The 949-nt window shown below is 45.8% G+C and overlaps 1 long non-coding RNA gene across 1 annotated transcript in view; it reads left to right on the top strand.

Annotated features, from left to right (window-relative positions):
- Positions 1–6: 6 nt before the first annotated feature.
- The window catches only part of LOC105531495, a 1,996-nt gene continuing 1,053 nt past the window's right edge, over positions 7–949 (top strand). The window contains exon 1 of the long non-coding RNA XR_001004818.1: positions 7–807. This is a non-coding gene — a long non-coding RNA (uncharacterized LOC105531495). The remainder of the gene's footprint in view (positions 808–949) is intronic.

Consider the following 949-nt stretch of genomic DNA (forward strand, 5'->3'; position numbering starts at 1 on the left):
TTTTTTGAGATGGAGTCTCTCTCTGTTGCCCAGGCTGGAGTACAGTGGTGCCATCTAGGCTCACTGCAACCTCCGCCTCCTGGGTTCAAGCGATTCTCCTGCCTTAGCTTCCCAAGTTGCTGGAATTACAGGAGCCCACCACCATGTCCGGCTAATTTTTTTTTATTATTATTATTTTTTAGTAGAGACAGGGTTTCGCCAAGTTGGCCGGGCTGGTCTTGAACTCCTGACCTCAAGTGATCTGCTCACCTCAGCCTCCCAAAGTGCTGGGATTACAGGCATGAGCCACCATGCCCAGCCCTGTCCTTATCTTATAATAACCAGTTCTTCTAGAACCAGACGATGCTCTAGTTCTCTTAGATTCTGAACCTCATGACCTGCACCACTCACTAGTTCCAGACTACACAACTTCTAGACAGTGCTACCTCCAGGGTCCTCTGATTCAAGATCTGGTGATCTGCTGTTTCTCTGGTTCTAGAACTGACTTACAAGTGCCTTCTGATTCTAGACCTCATTCCGTAAGTTCCTTTGGCTCTAGACTTCATCATTTCCAGCTCCTGCTCACTCAAGATCTGACTCCAAATTACCCTGGGTCTAGAATTCAGCCTTCAAATATCTTCTGATTTTAGACTTTGCCTTATATAGTTCTCTGGTTTTAGATCTTACCACCCTCAACTCCTTCTGATTCTAGATCTTATGGTCCCCAAATCTCTCTGGTTCTAGAACTCAAGATTTTAGGCTTTTGTTTTTCCTTTTTTTATTAAAAAAAAAAAAAAAATAGAGACGGGGTTCCGCCATGTTGCCCAGGCTGGTCTCCAACTCCTGGGCTCAAGCAATCCTCCTGCCTTGGCCTCCCAAAGTGCTGGGACTGCAGGCATAAGCCACTGAGCCCAGCCAGGCTTTTTCTGATTCTGTGCCTTATTCTATAAATTCCTCTGCTTCTAAGCCT

The sequence above is a fragment of the Mandrillus leucophaeus genome, unplaced genomic scaffold, assembly GCF_000951045.1.
Source record: "Mandrillus leucophaeus isolate KB7577 unplaced genomic scaffold, Mleu.le_1.0 Scaffold120, whole genome shotgun sequence".
In the NCBI taxonomy this organism is placed as follows: Eukaryota; Metazoa; Chordata; class Mammalia; order Primates; family Cercopithecidae; genus Mandrillus; species Mandrillus leucophaeus.